The sequence below is a fragment of the Schistocerca cancellata genome, chromosome 3, assembly GCF_023864275.1.
Source record: "Schistocerca cancellata isolate TAMUIC-IGC-003103 chromosome 3, iqSchCanc2.1, whole genome shotgun sequence".
In the NCBI taxonomy this organism is placed as follows: Eukaryota; Metazoa; Arthropoda; class Insecta; order Orthoptera; family Acrididae; genus Schistocerca; species Schistocerca cancellata.
The window spans coordinates 389656017-389673161 of record NC_064628.1 but is presented as its reverse complement, the minus strand read 5'-3'; the positions used below and the strand labels follow the sequence as shown (position 1 = coordinate 389673161).

The 17145-nt window shown below is 37.3% G+C and overlaps 1 protein-coding gene across 1 annotated transcript in view; it reads left to right on the top strand.

Moving 5' to 3' along the window:
* LOC126175112 (uncharacterized) overlaps window positions 1–17145 on the top strand; it is a 115344-nt gene that overhangs the window by 86145 nt on the left and 12054 nt on the right. The gene's annotated exons all lie outside the window — the stretch shown is intronic.

Genomic DNA, 17145 nt, shown 5'->3' with positions numbered 1-17145 from the left:
ACTTGTGAAAAGGTCGTATGTAAACATCGCCACTTCATTGCTACCTCAGAGATGCTGCGTCTCATCGCTCATGCTCCGATTATAACACCACGTTCACACTCACTTAAATCTTGATAATCTGCCATTGTAGCAGTAGTAACCGATCCAACAACTGTGCAAGGTCCTTGTCTTATATTGACGTTGCCGAACACAGCGCCATATTCTGCTTGTTTACACAATTCTTTATTTGAATACGCACGCATGCCTATACCAGTTTCTTTGGCGCTTCAGTGTAGTATTTGAATGGTGCACATAAATTGTCAGATAAAATTATCTTTCCTTTTATGGTACACGCATTGATTTCATTTGTTTGTCTATCCATATTTAATGACCTATGTTTCGACGAGATGTTAATCACTAATGTTCTTCCCTTTTTCCACAACTGTCCATTGAAGATGTAATGAGATTTAATGCTATCTTTCCATAAATATCTCGCTCAGTGTGTGTCACTAAGGGGGTTAAAGTAAATCTTATTAATAAAAATGGGCTTTGCTTCTGTTCATCTAGGGGCAGATTTATTTACCTGAAATGCGTCACTTTAATATACAGTAAAACTGCGGAATGGTTGCTGACAGCTGGTCAAAATTCCACTAACTGCTAATTTGAAACATATGTGCAGGTTTTTAATGTTCAAATGTGTGTGAAATCTTATGGGACGTAACTGCTAAGGTCATCAGTCCCTAAGCATACACACTACTTAAATTAAATTATCCTAAGGACAAACACACACACCCATGCCCAAGGGAGGACTCGAACCTCCGCCGGGACCAGCCGCACAGTCCATGCAGATTTTTAATCACTAACACAATTACTAGTGATTTCGGTTTTCACAAGTCAAATTTATTGTCCAATCAACTCACGGTATTGTGTCTGGTGAGCAACACAAGCTATTGTGCAGCAAGAAATGATATGACTGGAGTTCCAGATGGTGGATAACAACACACCATAAATTTAATAAACTAATAAACTAGCTGTAAAAGCACCAGACTGTGTTCAAGCTACAAATTCTGACAAAATATCCTCACTCAAATCGACACAACTATTAATCGTCCTGTAAGTCGATCAGATATGGAATTCAAATGACGTTTCCACAAACTGCTGTGGCACGGTCCAAACTGAGTCCAAATAATTCTAAGTCCTGTGATTGCACCAGATACTAAGTCGAAAACTGCACAAAATTCGTCAGTCCACATGAAACGCGAAGTATTTTCAAACACCTATGTCGCGGCTGGACCACCGCTCATACTGACCTATGGATCAACCACAAGGCTCTGACAGCCAGACAGCCACTAGGATCCGATAGACAAACTATGTGGAACCTAGCCGCAGACGTTTCAAAGCCTCTGTCACCCCTCCAAAGACTAACCCCTAACTGAAACTTTCCTAGCAGATCAAAACTGTGTACCAGACCAAGACTCGAACTCGGGACCTTTGCCTTTTGCAGGTAAGTGCTGTACCATCTGAGCTACCCAAGCACGACTCGCGCCCCGTCCTCACAGCTTTACTTCCGCCAGTACCTCCCTTCTCTAACTCTCAGCATCTCCCATCTATTTTCGTAATTTTTAGGTAATACCGTGATACTTTGGAAGAGCATATTCATAGTACTACCGAAACCTAACCCAGATTTATTTATTAAAGCTTCGGGAACTGATTGGTTGTTTACTAACAGTTGAAAACAAAAAATGTTGGGTATATAAAAGGAGTTCTCAGAAAAACAATTTAGGTTTGTCCAATACCAGTAATGAAGTAACTGTATTACGATGAGTCATTTGTAAATCGTTATCGAATGATAAAATTAATTTAGAGTACTTTTGCAGATTATTTGAACATGAAAATGTGCATTGAGATGAACAGTACATAAAATATTAAATAGCAAGCATTCCTGGGGTGCAAATAAATCTTCTCTTACTACTATTATAAAATTTAAATTCAGGTATCATAGCAAAAATTTATAATTAAGAGTGTATTCTATGTAATTTCACATAAAGCTTGTGGAATGAGACTGGATTCTGTAAATGATGTTACGTTAATAATACTCACGAATTAGAGGAACTGTCAAAGGTTAGGTTGAGATTACCATTACTTAGAAAGTTTAACTACATATTGTCATTTTCAGTAAAACTTTTTCAGGTATTTGAACGCATGATCATGTTATTACGCATAGCAACGTTTGGACAGTTGCAGTAGTAACCAAATAACAGTAGGACGAGTGTGTCACACATCTCTTAAAGTTTAACTGAAGATGACTTAGCTGTGATAGCCTTCCCAGTACGTTTTGACACTTTACAAAATATTTATAAATATTTTATACATGTGAAACAAGCAGAAGACTGAGATAAAAGCAGTAAAAAGTGAAAAATTGTGCTTATTTTCAATCCCTGATATATTTTCTCGCATGACGTCTCCTATTTCCTTTCCTCATATATATATATATATATATATATATATATATATATATATATATATATATATATATATATATATATATATATAATTGGAAAACTCGATTTTCTTCCGCCAGTAAGATGGTCTCTTCCTATATGAAAGTGAATAACTAAGACCAAGTTCTCTTCTTTTCCACAGTAACTATTTAAGCGAATAAATAAACATGAAGAAAACAGAATGAACAACTTTTCAAGTGGAAACACCTGTAGGCAACTGTGGAATATGATTTGGGATGGTGAGTGAAAATATATAATGGCAAGAAATGCTTGACAATGCATGCTTGTCGCCATATGCTAAGTGTCATTTATCTTTTCTAAATGGCCCGTATCGAGAATGATGGTAATTTGCAAATTTTCAATGCACTCAGTATTCAACTGCAATACATACCTTTTCCATTCAATCTTTGACGCCCAACATTTCATCTTTGATAAGTATAGGTTATCATCTTTGGACGTTCACGCTTGCCGGTAGAAGTTTGTTGGAGGGAATAGAAAGTGTGCGTTGTTTTATTCTACGTTTCTTGTGTGGTGTCTGGTAGTGAGGTTTACCCTACCTGTGAAGATGTCGTACAAAGGGCCACAAAAAGTCCAGAAGGTGATGGTGCAGCCCATCAACCTTATCTTCCGATATTTGCAAAACCGATCGCGAGTGCAAGTATGGTTGTTCGAGAACGTCTCTCTTCGTATAGAAGGCCATATTGTGGGATTCGATGAGTACATGAACTTGGTGCTAGACGACGCCGAAGAGTATCATACGAAGACGAAGGCAAGAAAAAGTCTTGGAAGAATAATGATGAAAGGCGATAATATTACCTTGATTCAAAATGTCAACCCACAGTCTATGGGGGCAATGTGAAAGACCTGTTGCCAAAGTCGGCGTCCTTGTGGATTGCTGCCGATACTGTGCATAGTGTGTGTTTGTGGAACTGTCAGACTTCCAGTGTGGAACTAAAGTTTGTGTTTTTTCAAGCGCTTATTATTTAATTACATTTCCGTTACCAGAGACTGTAAATGTGGACCAACCTTGTCAAAGGCAATTCGAAGTCTTATCATACGCATAATACTTGTCGAAATATGTAATTATTGTGATTTGTTTGATCGGAGGTGTGATGTTTCCATATCTTCTTTTTTTCTTAGTACTGTTTTTCTAACGAGTGATTAAATGTGGATTAAAATACTGTAATAAGCTTCACAGCGAATTAATATTATAATTCACAATGAATAAGACCCACAAGAACCATAGTTTTTATAAGATTAAATTTATTTAGACAATAGTAACATTCTGGAAATCTTACGGAGCTGAACTAATTCGAAAGTGACTTGATGTGTAGAGTGCAGTGCAGGGTACAAGACAACCTCTTTTTTTAAACCTTCCTCTAAATGTTACAAACATTATGATTAGATGTTTGTATTCTGTATGCTGCAGTGTATGTACTTCCTGGGTCATTATACTGTACAGAGAGTAGGCTTTCCCTTAAACTATAGTTGTTATGCAACTAGTAAAACAATCAGCCACATGCACCTCTCAGAACTTACATTTATGTGTAACAATGTGTGAATAATAGTTTGTTTGCAATATGATGTTCACTGCATAGTTCACCTGATAACTGGTGCACATTCACTTTTAAAATATTTCTGTGCTGTCACCCATTTTATTTTGTGTGTGTGTGTGTGTGTGTGTGTGTGTGTGTGTGTGTGTGAGAGAGAGAGAGAGAGAATAGTTTCTTTAGCTGTGAGATCAATGTTTGTCTTGTGGCGAGATAAAGATCTTCTCAGTTATTTTTTGCATGTCTCTGAAAACAAACTTTAATAAACATGGGAAAGCTATTGTTGAAGGTTAAATGAATATCCTTCTTTAATTTTTTGATGTAGGAATTTTTTCGCCGTACTTCACGTGTAGTAAGTATACAGATCTGCTTAGCTAGGGGTGTGTATTTAGTTTAATGTTGTCACCATCTGTATGTCAAAAAGTGTGTGCATGCACACAGTTTTTATTTACAGACAAGGCAGAATCATGTCCGAACAAATTGAAGTAAGAATTGATTTTTGTAAGTCGATAAAACTAATTAGTGAGCAAAAGATTGTAGTATAAACAATTGCTAAATTCTCCCTTCATTTTTCTAAGGTGGGCTCTGAACATCAGATAACCAGGTGGTTTTCAGTCATTTTCATCTTGGCACACCCTTTCCACATTGGAATGATAAGTACTCCAATCCTAATTTTTTGTCGCCATCCATCATGACTATCACAAGTCTTCCTAATTTAAACACAAAGTAAATTTAATAAGTACAGTAAATGTATTACTTGCTGTGCACTCTTGTAATCACATCTGAGGAAAAAGGGAATTTCTTATAAGTTATAGTATATGAGGATAAATTTAATTATATTAGAATTTTCAAAGTTTATCTTGTAATCTCAACTATTTATTTCATAGTACAGTTATTTTTATAAAATTTGAGATTTTTAACAAATTAGTTTTTTTATGGAAGTGGCCAAAAAGGCATTCTATAGTTGGATGAAAAATTTAGTTGTGGATAGAGTAATATTTACATTCTAATAAGAAAGACATTTAAAAAAGAGAATTTTAACTGTAATTACTATTTGATGGAAGCTGTGTGTGTATGATGATGCACTAGCTCATGGCAGAAACTTTGTTTTTTGTGAAGAAATAAAATGAAATCATTGACATAGTTAAGGCAGGTGTAGTTTGAACACATGATGCTGGTAATCAATTTAAACATAGGTACAAAAGAAATAAGTGATCATAAAAAGTATTATTGAGGTGTCTTAGTTATTCTAGAGGTAGCACCTATTACACCAATGATGACCCTAACATATGGTGAGGAAAAAATAACTGGATTGGAAATGTCAAAATGGAATAATGTTCAGATTTGAGAGAGAGTGTGTTCATTGTTCAATAACCTGCTATAAGATGATGTGGCGCACCCACAGTCATCTTGCAGGTACATCTGTTTTGAGTTAGGCATGTTGATTACTTTTCACAGTATATTACCATGTAAATTTGTTATAATAACCCACTACAGTTTAAAAGGGACAATGATGTAAATAATTACAAAACCAGATGAAAATTACATTCATTACTCCACATTATGGTTGTCTTTAAGCACAATGTTGCAGCCAAAATTTTTAATCAATTAACAGTGATGTAAAATGTCTTAAAGATACCAAAGTTAAATTTGAAAACAAATTGAAAAATTTCTATTTCTCTACTATTTGTATTACATGGAAGAACTTACTTTGTGATTGTAGGCATAATTAACCGTCAACAGTACTTTTAAAAGTGTAAGTGATGAGCATGTAACCATAGTTACATATGAATGTGTAATAAGAATGTAAAATAACTCTTCCTACATTATCAGAAACTATAGTGTCTTATACAGGACACTAGCTGCCCAAAAGAACTGACAGCAGTGCTTTGTGGGGCAGAATAATTAATAGCCCCATTGGAAATGAACACATGAAATGCTGAACTACGTACATGGAAAAGAAGAAATGCTGTACATCTAGATATATGCCACAGTCCCCTACACATAATTCACATAGGCATCATGAAGACAAGATTAGACTAATTATAACATGCATGTTGGTATTTAAGCAATTATTCTTCCTGTGATCTATATGTGAATGGAAAAGGAGAAAGCCCTAATAATTAGTACCATGAGACATACCCTTAGCCATGCAGTTCACAGTTGATTGTAGATGTGGAAGTAAGATTGTGGCACTTGTTTGCAGAACTACACAACAAGAAAATGGTAAGTTTAACCTAATCTCTCCCAAACCCATTAGCATTTTTCGTAATTGGTGTTTGTTATATGAACCTAGAGATTTGTCTATTTAAGCAGCTTATCTGACCAGTGTATCGTTTTTGTAACAAAGTTGTATTAAACATGGTTGGTTCATACTACCGATGAATCTGTTACTAAAATTTGAATTTTGCATTGCCATTCATTGGCTTCACCAGCTCTATCAAACTGTCACTTTCCAACGTAACCTACACCTTGTGCAATGCTACAGATGAGGCCACACTACATCTCTGGTTTTGAGGGAGACCACTATCACACACCAGTTATACATTTTGAATGCCAAAGTTTGGTCAGAAGTAACACTTTCTTGATTCTAGGAGTCCATTAGTTTGTGCCTATCACAACACTTTCCCTCTGACAGTCTGTGTGGTTTGTCAGTTTGTTTGCTGCACTCTTATTTCCTTTGGTGACAAGAAATTGGATTAGGTCAGAAGTCCTTGTCTCCAAGCATTAGATATTAAATTGTGCTGTGTATGGGACACTTGTATACAATGAATTACTACATGTGCAAATGAAGTTGACACTCGGCGTGGTGGCTGATGGGAGCGACAGTACAGGCATTTCCAATTTATAGTTGCTCCCAAAAGCAAACACGCTGAGTGTCAACTTTTTCTGCGCGAATAATAATCTCAAGTTGGTTATTTAATATTTTTCATGAGTGACTTGAACTACAATGACTTTCACTTTGTTGAAGTAATTACATGATTCTCAGTCTTTTTCTCTTTAAATCTAGCAGAGATCTCTTTGTTTATACATTTCATTGTTTTTCTTCCTCTCCTAGAAATTTTGTACATGTATCTCTCCATTTTTGCAGAGCCACTCTTGGTTTTTAAACAGAATTTGCATTGGAAGACCATGTATTACTGTCATAGACCAAACTGTTAATACACACTACTTGTAAACATTCCATTTTAGACACATCAGGCAAATTTGTGTGAAATTTTTGGTTTTTAAAATTCAGTCTTAATCACACCACATATGTTACAAGAATCTAGATGACCAGTTTCGGTCATATCACATGACCATCATCAGACCCATGGCATCCTTTGAAGATGGTAGGAGGAGCACTCTTTTCTGTTGCTGTGATGTTAACTGGTCGACATCACAGCAACCGAGAAGAGTGCTCCACCTACCATCTTCGAAGGATGCCATGGGTCTGATGATGGTCATGTGATATGACCGAAACCGGTCACCTATGTTCTTGTAACATATGTGGTGGGATTAAGACTGAATTTTAAAAACAGAAAAATTTAATCACTGTTCCAAAAATAGTTTATTAAAATTGTTCAAAGTTGTGTGAATTGTTCCTGGCCATTTTATATTTTTATTGCTTATTTCTGTTCGTATCCATTCAGTAGTTGAGGCAAATGATGTCATCAGCATCAGTGGGTCAGCACATAAATACATTAATCAAATGTTCACCGAGAAAGGTGAAGTGTATTATGATATTATTTCTACACGTATTTTCAGGCATGACGACGTATTGACTCTGAATTCTGCTCGTTGCTACATCTTGTACAGCAGCCAAAATGAATACAGCTTGCTAGTTATTTGGCTTGTTCTGTACACCACAATTACAACCTCTCGTTGTAATATGGAATGTGTCAGTTTTACGAACGTATAGTATGAGGTTTGCCCAGAAAATAATGCACCACATTTTTTTCTTCACCAATTCTGTATTGAACATAAGGAGAACTACACACACCAAGAGAATGGTGTTTTATCTACACATATTTTTCCATGTAATCTCCATCCATTTGTATGGCCTTCCTCCAGCATGAAACAAGGGCGTGTATGTCCTGTAGGTACTAATCCTTGTCCTGGTGGCGGAGCCAGTGCTTCACTGTGTGAATCACCTCCTCACCATCCTCAAAATGTCTACTACAAATGGCATCCTTTGATGGTGAATGACATCAGCTCACTGCAACATGTCAGGTGTGACAGCCTTGGATGGTCTCCCCGACCGCTTAACTGATGCTATCTGTCAAAAGTGACGGAAACTTGGCGCACTCACTCAGGAGACTTCAAATAATATATACGTAACGTTTCACATTAATAGCATTGTTTTCAGCCAAAAAAAAGTGCATTACTTTCTGGGTGGCCCTTGTTTATTGTCTCACTGTAACATACTGATCATTCAAATAATATTTATCATGCATGCAGTGTTTTATACTTATCTGTCCTCGATGTCTTTCTTTTTTCATAAACCTTCAGAAATTGTTCTGTGGAGGAGATTGATTTGCCAAGCAGATAGGCATTTGGTCTGTGTTTGAAGTTAATTTTGTTTGGGAATTCACAGTTCAAAAGTTGTCATATTGAGTAATCTACTGAAGTGCATAAGCAGTTATGGTCGCAGTTAAATTCTGAACATTTGAGAGTTCCTGCTTTATAAGTGCAAGGAAACAAACGTAACTCACTGGAAATTAGTCCCATCACTTGTTAACGTTATATGTGTGTTAACTTTATATCACAGCTTCATCATAACCCACACACCCCCAGCAAAAAAATCAATTATGTGTCCACACCATAGATAGAGGTGGCTGAATGATACACCGCCCATTGTTAGTGTATTTTCCCACCACTCGTCTTCTTATTTGCACACCATCCTAATAGAAATAAATGCAAATAAAGAGTAAGTATACGTCAGTTTGAAAGTAAGAGTGCCAAATGAGAATGTATGTCTAGTTTCCACTTGACACAATATCCATTATAGCTTTCTCATAGTCAGTGTGCACACTAACGGGACAACCATGAGTAAGAGATTATCTTCAAATAAGGTTCATAGTTTCTTATGTACAGTTGCTCCAGAATCCACCTTCTTGTGGCCATTCCATTCTCCCTATACATTTCCCACTTTTGCTTAGTAATGTGGTATAGTACGATTGCTGTATTGTACAAAACAGTTTTGTCACTTCTCACAATGACAAGTAAAAGTTATGTTGCAGTTTAATCATTGGATATGTTTTAATATGTAGCCAAATATACAACCGAATGCAAAGCTGTTTGTCTTGGGATGGTACAGACGTAAGTCTTATCAGTTTGTCATTTTAAATTTGTTCTCAAAACAGCTATTAAATGTTGTGCAGCTGTTTCCACACCCACATCTATGTTGTGAAACATTGAAGCAGTTTGTTCCTGTATGTGTGGATATAGTTGTCACTACAACTGTGACAAACCGTAAACACACTCACAAAGTTGTAGAAACCAAGGCGTAAATGGATATCTAGTACCAACTAGGAAATATTTAATAGCAGAAAACTCAGTATTTTTCAGTGCAATAATTTACTGAAGACTGATATACTTGGTGACCTGCTTTGTCATCACATAACAGATTAAAATCACTTTGAATGGGGTAGTAAACATCTGTTAAGACATTTTGAACATATCATAAAAAGAAGTATCTCCCAGAGTAGGTCCGTGTTTTATGCTCAACTTTTAAGAGATTCTGCTCAGGGCTTACGTTGCGCTTTCAACCATTTCTTGTCATAATAACTGTCTCCCCGCTACCAAATTTCTCCAGTGCACACTCGTACTGTCTCTTACTATAGCCACACCATTTGTAAACCCTAAATTTATGATTTACAGGTACAGCCACGTGAGGGATAACCCATGTAAACCAGCATGTAAATATTGTTTCATGCTCAACTTTTAAGAGATTCTGCTCAGAGCTTATGTTGCGCTTTCAACCATTTCTTGTCATAATAACTGTCTCCCCGCTACCAAATTTCTCCAGTGCACACTCGTACTGTTTCTTACTATAGCCACACCATTAGTAAACCCTAAATTTATGATTTACATGTACAGCCACGTGAGGGATAACCCATGTAAACCAGCATGTAAATATTGTTCATCATACTGTATTGGTACTTCGTCTGAACACTCTCAGAAGACGCAATGGTACCGACCAACCGCCATGTCGTCATCAGCCGATAGGTGTCACTAGATGTGAATATGGAGGTGTATGTGTTCAGCACACCGCTCTCTTGGCCGTTGTCATTTTTCATGATCAGAACTGCTACTTCTCAGTTGGTGTCACAAGGGCTGAGTGCATCCTACTAGCTAACAGCACTCGGCAGACCTGGACAATCACCCATCCAGGTGCTAGCCTAGCCCGACATGACAGCGCGTAACTTGGATGATTTGACAGGAACACTGTTGGCACTATAGTGATATAGTGATTACTAAATCAGTCAGTGAAGATGAATGGATTATTGGCGTCTGTAAGTCATTTAGAATGAAAGCTGTCTGCTGTGAACCAGTCATAAGTCAGTTCCACTAATCCCCTTGCAATGTCTAGTAAGTACCTATCTAGACACTCAATCAGTAGACTTGTATCATCTGGGGGGGGGGGGGGGGGGAAGACGTTTCTTAGGAGACCTCCAGTGCCTGTGGTAAATCAGTTATGTAGGTCAAGAACATAAAGGGACCAAGAACTGAACTTTCTGGGGCTTGTTATTTAATGTTTTTTCCCTCTGACTTTGCATTTCGTAGCATCTTTTGTTAATGAGACCCCTCTGTCTTCTACTGCCTTATAATGCAAGGGGAATATCTGTAATGCCACATTATGTTTTCATCTAGAGTTTTATGATATGCACAGTCAAAAGCCTGGGCAAAGTCACTGTAAATGCCAAGCGGGTAATTTTTCTTGTTTGGTTCTACCTACAACAGATAGTTCAGAAGCCCACTCATGGAGAAAATATATCAAATGGCAACAAACGGAGCTGACTTTTTTGAGGATGGTGATGTTGAAATTGGTATCATGTCAGTGGTGTAATTGTGACATCATTGATGACCTAAGTACTAAAGGCAACTAAATCTAGATAGACAGTGGTTCTACACCCCAGAAAGGAACTTTGAAACATTTAGCTCTGAGCAGGAGAATGTAGAGGAACTGGGTCTCAACATTAGAAGAATAATTGATGAAGCACTGGAGAGATATGTTACTAGATGAATAGTTCAACAAAAACCATCAATAACATAAAATTATTTAATTGGCTAGCTAAAAAATCGACCCACCAAGCAGCGGCAGAACACACACATAAAAGATGTTGTGATAGGCAAGCTTTCGGAGCCAGTGGCCCCTCCTTCAGGCAGAAGGGTTGAAGGGGAAGGAAAAGGGGTAGATTTTAGGAAAGTCACCTGTAACCGTGGGGAGACACCGTCTTTCCTTCTCATTCCGTATGGTAAGTCTCCCCTGACCCACGGTTCTGGGCGACTTCCCCAAAATCTACCCCTTTTCATAGATCTCTCCAGTCCTTTTCCTTCACCCTTCTTTCTCCCCATTCTACCTGAGGAAGAAGCCACTGGCTCTGAAAGCTTGCCTATCACAACAGTCTTTTATGTGTGTGTTCTGCTGCTGCTTGGTAAGCAGATTTTTTATCTATCCAGTTAAATAATTTTAGAAGAATAGTTTGTAATTGAAAGGACTCATCCATGGTATACAGTCTCTGTAAAGAAACTAATGAAATAGTGACTACTGCATAACAGATAAAAAACAAAGCAAAGGGCCATAGGGAGAAATGCTGAATTTAACATATTTGAACATGGGGAAATACATGATGCCTTCAGTTACTACTGTAGCCAAGTCACAAGGCCACTCACAAAACGGTGAATGAAAAAGCTATTGATGGCACCAAAGTTAGTGTCCAAGACAGTTGTGGACAGCACAGGAACCAAATGTGATGGCAGAGAAACAAATTGAAATCCTGAAGTACTAACCCAGTTTCATTCTCACGCCACTGTAAAAATGAGCGATTTAGATATTAATGTCTGCAGCATTGAAAAACAGCTGAAATTGCTAAATTCGAACAAAGCTCCATGGCACAATGGGATCCCCATCAGATTCAACATAGAGTTTGTGTCAGAGTTAGCCTCTCTTTGAACCATAAAAAACTGTATATGCCTTGAACAAAATAAATAAGTTTGTGCAGTGGCTGGAAGGAAGCATAGGTGATACCCATTTACAAGAAGGGCAGCAGAATCAATTCGAAACCGCCTTCCAACATCTTTGACATACACATGTTGTAGAAGTTTAGAACATATTCTGAGGGTCAAATGTGATAGCATATCTTGAATGGGAGGACTTCCTCCATGTAAACCAGCATGAATTCCAAAAATATCCACACAAAACAATGGTAGATGCAGTAATATTTGACTTCCAAAAAGCATTTTACTCAGTACCATACTACACTTATCAGTGAAAGTATGGTTGCATGGGTTATCACACAAAATTTGTGACTGGATTGAGGGTTCTTGTTTGGGAGGACAAAGCATGTATCATGGATCAAGGGCCATTGACAGATCTAGATATAATTCAATATATGCCCCAGGCGTGTTGATAGTCTCTCTCTCTCTCTCTCTCTCTCTCTCTCTCTCTATGTGTTATTTGTGTTAATCTTGTGAGAGGTGTTCTGATAAAACTGTGGAAAATATTAATAGTAACCTACGTACTTTTCTGAAAATGCTGCAGAAATATTTAGTCAGGTCTTGGTTGCATTCTAAAGGACACAATAACTGGCACCTGATTTTAAATGTTCAGAAGTGTAAAATTTTGCACCTCATGAAACACAAATCTGGAGTATGCTGTAACTACAGTATCAGCGAGTCGGAATGGGAATCACTCAACTCACACAAATTCCTGTGTATCAATCTGCAGTGATAAGTAGAATCATCACAGAGGCTCAGCTGTAGGTAAAGAAAGTGATAGACATAGGTTCATTGGTAGAATACTGGGAAAATTCATTCATTCTGCAAAGAAGAGTGCATAAAAAACACACGTGTAATTCAGCCTAGAATTTTGCTCAAGTGTTTGAGACTGACAGGATATTGATCAACAAAATGTGTATGATATTATAATGATGATAAAAGAGGCTAAAGCAGTTTACGAATAATTTTTTTATATTGAAGCAATCACAACCCTTAACAAGCTGTCCCAGTATGGATGCCATGATGCCATATTTGTTATATGTACAAAGAAGAGAAACACAAAAGGTAACAGGTTCATTTTACTACAAAAGATGCTGAAAAAGCTGAATAGGTAGACATGTCCAAGACAGCCACCACGTAACATGTAAAAGCTTCTAACAAAGCTTCAAGAGCCATTATTAAGTGAGAAGTATAAAAATGTACGCAACACTCTATGTATCTTGTTTAAGGGACCATGAAGACAAGATTACACTAATTACATTGTGCACAGAGTCCTTCCTGCACTCCATACTCAGATCAAATGGGAAGAACCTCTAATACATGGTGCAATGGGAAGTACATTTTGCCATTCACTTCATATTGAAGTGCAAAGTATAATTGTAGGTGCTGCTCTATATGTTATGGCAGACACTCAACACATGCCATAGGTATACTTCTTCTTAGGAAAAAGGTTGCACTTGTTGGGTCATATTTAAGTTCTGCTCCTTATAAACATGAAAATGCAATTCATTGCATGTCTTTTGTATAGGCAAAGATACCAGTACAATACAAGGCATATTTTTACCATCATGAATTGTTGGATTCTCCATCTAGAGGTAACTGTAAAATCTCCTGAATCCTCCTTGGAGAAACGCGTGTCAAATACTAATACTACTTTTGGCTGGCGTATGGGATGTAAATGTCTTGATTATTACTATAGATGTAGCCGCATTACTTAATGGTATTTATTCAAAGACCTTTAAAGCCTGAAGGAAAGGTATTTCATCTTTCAAAGCAGGTTTCATGGAACAAGCACAGTAAAACTTCAGGTTTGCCAAGGGCTTAAAGATAATATGTACCTCAAAATTTGTCACTTACCTGAGGCCAGTTATAAACAAGAACTAGAATTCCTGGCACAAATCTTACAGTGTATGAAGTGGAATGCCTGCACCAATTAAAGTTACAGTTTTGTGGTTCTAAAAAATCCACCCCAAAAAAGTTTGAGACTGACAGTTACATGACCACCAGGATATGAATTTTGTGACATACTTGTTAATTGTTTGCTTGTTAAACATGCATTTAACTAAACTAGCTTGCTTGATTTACGAAACTGGGCAGTGTTGTACACATGAGGAAGGTGGATCTCTAAAAGTTTGTAAGGTTAATTTGGTGGCTGTACTGGATCCACTTGATAAGAAACTAGTCACTGACTTACATATTCATTATATGACTTCCCTGTACTCAGTCTATGAACAGTATTGTGCTATGATGCTGAGAGGGCTTGGTCCTGTGTGTGAACAACAGCAGCAGAACTGGTACTGCTGTTGTGTAAAAGAAACACAGCTTTGGTTTGCTGTGTCCATGGGTGTTGACTGTCATTGGACTCCATGGTTCATGCAGCACGCTACTTCAGTCTTCTGATCTATTGGCATATTGGGCCTATGTGTAATCTGAAAAGCTTGAATGATTTCAAGAATTTGTCTAACAATGGGTCTACTAATTTTAATGCCTAATGAAACATTTCCTGGTCTGGTTTGTACCAAACGATGACTTCTGCATATAAAGGTTACGCAAGGGAGTGTAAAGGTGGCTGGTATTACTTACAGATCTTCGCATGAAGATCAGCTACCCAAACTTAACAAGATTGCTCTGGTTTCTTCATCAGCTGGTGAAACACTAGTTAAGATGTCTCTAAGTGTGTGTGCTTATCATAATATATTGTAAGCAAATCATAAATTTTGGAGAAAGAAATTACATCTGAGACTGCTGATTGGGCAAGTTTTTCAAAACAGCTTATATACATCAGTGCCTGATTAAGTTGCAGCCAGTCTTTGTTTGAATCACAAAATACAGGAAATAATGCTAGAGGTAATGTAGTGAACACAATGATGGGGGCAGTTCCTTGGTTGCCATAGCTTTTGTCTGTTGACACAGCGTCACCTGTTCCAGTAATTGTTTCTGTTCTGCCTGCTGTTTGTAGCATGCTTCTGGTTGTAGCTTCTGCTGCTGTTATTGTTCTGTAAGTTTGATGTCTGTTCACTCTTATCATGCTGTGGTATAGTTTACTTTGTTGTCTGATGGTCCTCATTGTTAACATTCTGTTAGCAACAGTTTTGGTATTTATGGATCTCAATAAAAAAAAAAACTCAAAAAGTAGGAAGTAGAGGAACTACTGTGACCATGCAGTGATCAGTTGTGACATGTAAGTCCCAAATAAAGACAATCCACTCATTTTTAAGTGCTATCTGGCATTCTGCCAGATAGCTCCTTATTTGTGGGCAGGTTGTTATAGTAGATATCTATCTTGGGAAACAATGTGAGAAGCAGTTTAGTGGTAAAGACAACCAATCACTGCTGATGTTTTGTGGCTGATGACGTACAACCTTGGCAGAGGAAGGACTTAGCCCAGGTATCTGTCAAGCAATTGGCAGCTGAGGCACACTTTGCTCTACCCTGCCCCTGGTAAGAACGTGCCCTAGTAGCAAAAGTGTCTCTGGCCACTGATTGATACTAAGATCTCTGTTAGATACTAAACTGCTCGTTAAAGAAATTCATCATCCACTATGTTAATTTTTGAAAAGGGTGGTAGTGTGCACACCTACAACAAATTTAAGCCAGAACTCTATTTAATAATCTATAAGGACCAGAAACTATACATAATTACAAAAAATCATGTATACACAGCCCGCAAAATTACTGGTTTTGCATTGATAAATATTGTGAAAATGATGTATGAAATATATAACTAATTAGCTATGTGTGTGAACTTTTGAATACCACCCACTGATTAAGTGTTTGGATGGTACCAGGGACTACAAGGATGGACAAAACCAACACAAACAAAATTGTTACCTGGCACTTGCAGATAAGTTCAATATGGCCTCAAGGTGATAACCAAGAAAAATACGGAGAATCGTGTGTTTGTCTCGCGAGAACTGTTGAAGCACGTTCAAAATGACTGTGAGTTTTGGAGATATGGTAGCTTGAAAACAGATCTGTGTGATTCCAAATCAAATTGCTGAAATTAAGAGGAGACAAGCTGGTCTCTCCTCACCTAGGACAGGTGTAAGCAAACAAGACAAAGGCAAAAGTGATGTTCATTATAACTTTCATGATATGAGGTTGGGATGTTTTGAGTGGCAAGTCTTAATCAGAGATTTTATAGTGAAACCCCTATTTTACATTTTCGTTTGGTCCAGACTTAAGAAACGCAAAATTGAGGAAAGTGCAGAAATGACGAAAATGAAGGGAAAAAAAAACACACACACACAAGCAGAAACACATGTGATTGGCATGTATGGTTAAAAATCACAATCCTCTCCAATGCTTTGTATAAAATCTGTCTAAGTAAAGGAAATTAATTGTACAATACAGTGTTTAGACAATAATTTGTGGTAATGAATTTCATTAGTTCTTATAAATCACAGATGTGTAACAGCAAGTAAACATTTATCAAAAATTGAAATTGGTATCTGGGTATGAGGTAATCAAGCTATTTTCAGACATGCTATGGCCACAAATTGTGTGTTCAAAACACTATTTTTTAAAGACTATTCTTTGTGCTTCCCCAGAAAAAAAGCTAAATTTAATGATGTTGAATTAAACGAAACACATCAAAGCAGCTAAGTGGTTAAACCATAACATAAATGCGGACATCTGCTTAGTGACAAACTTTGTCGCCGTTGCTATTACTGTTTAATGCTTTTCTTATGAGCTGCACTTCATATGCCCACCACCATTTAAAGTGTTATTTTAGAAACTTCCTGACAGATTAAAACTATATGCCAGACTCAGGAGTTCGAGTCTCGGTCCGGCACACAGTTTTAATCTGCCAGGAAGTTTCATATCAGTGCACACTCTGCTGCAGAGTGAAAATTTCATTCCGGTGTTATTTCTGGCTTGATAAGAGAAACAGAGACGTGAAAAAATGAGTT